Raw genomic sequence first — 1,564 nt, 5'->3', positions numbered from 1 at the left:
TGGCTTCAGGGATGCATATATCCTCTAGAATCTTGTCCAGACCTTTATTTACCCTCATCATTCTCCTATTAAAGGAGTCTGGGTCATCTTTCAGTTGGGGAAGCTTAAACATCTCCCTGATCATGTCAGGATGGGTATGAATAATCTTTCCTCTGACTAAGGTCCGATGGTCATAGAGAGCAGCTCCAATTAGTCTTTGTCTGTCTGTCTGCCATAGATTAGCATAGAACTCCTGAACCATGTTCCTTCCCACTTTCGTTTCAGGATTGGCCAGAATTTCCCAGTTCCTGTTTCGAATTTGCTCTTGGATCTCCGGATATTCATCTTCTTTCAGATCAAATTTGACTTCCGGGATCACTGATCTGTGACTCATTATTTTGTAATAATGGTCTGAGTGTTCTTTAGTTAAGAACTTCCCTTGATTCCAAAGTGGCTTTGGAGTGCTTTCTTTCTTGCCTCTTGGGGTGAGTTGCTTTCCTTTAGGAGCCATGATCTTTAATGATTATGTTTTTGTGATCACGGATAAACACACCAAACTTAGAGCTTTGCTTGTCCTCAAGCAAAAGAGAAGAAAGAAGAGGGATAGGAGGAGAGCAAGTGTGGTATTGGGAGGATGAGAGGGGCGCCGAATTCAATATATAGAGGGAGGGGGTGGGAAATTTTCGAAAATAAGAAAAAGATAGGATAGAAGATCTGATTTGTAAAAGATAGATATGATAAGAAAAAGATATAGGTAAAAAAAAGAGAAAGATTTGAATAATAATTAAAAGATGGATCTAACTTCTTAATTTTGAAAAAGATTTTAAAAAGATAATTGAATTTTTGAAAACAAACTTAAAAGAGTTGGATTGGAAAACAATTTGGCTTTATGGATTAAGATATATTTGAAATTTTTGCAACATGGATTTTTAGAAATCAGGATTTTTAGAAAACTAATTTGATATGAGGGATGACAATTTGAAACATGTTTATGTAAGAAATCATGAATTGAACCATAAAAATTTAGAAAAATTAAAGTTAAAAACGAATTTTTACCTCCTCCCACCATCCTGGCGTTAAACGCCCAAATGATGCATGTTTTGGGCGTTTAACGCCCAAATGCTGCTTCTCCTGGGCGTTCAACGCCCAGCTGATGCTTCTCTCTGGCGTTGAACGCCAGGAAGTCCTTTGTCACTGGGCGTTTTTCTGAACGCCCAGGATGCTAACAATCTGGCGTTAAACGCCCAGAAGGTGCTTCTTTCTGGCGTTCAACGCCCAGAAGATGCTCCCTTCTGGCGTTTAACGCCCAGATGGCTACCCTTACTGGCGTTGAACGCCCAGTGGGTGCTTCTTTTGGGCGTTCAACGCCCAAAATGTTTCTTACTGGTTTTTTTTTTTCACGCCCGTGAGTTTCCAATTTTCCTTGTAACTTTATGACTTCAATCAATTGCTATTTCACCTTTTGAAGATACTGTAGCATCTACCTGTAAAACTTTAATTTATTAGAAAAACGAATAAAATTAAATTTTGTGATTGGCTGGGTTGCCTCCCAGCAAGCGCTTCTTTAATGTCATTAGCTGGACTA

This window comes from Arachis duranensis, chromosome 2, assembly GCF_000817695.3.
Source record: "Arachis duranensis cultivar V14167 chromosome 2, aradu.V14167.gnm2.J7QH, whole genome shotgun sequence".
Classification (NCBI taxonomy): Eukaryota; Viridiplantae; Streptophyta; class Magnoliopsida; order Fabales; family Fabaceae; genus Arachis; species Arachis duranensis.
This window is presented reverse-complemented; position numbering follows the sequence as displayed.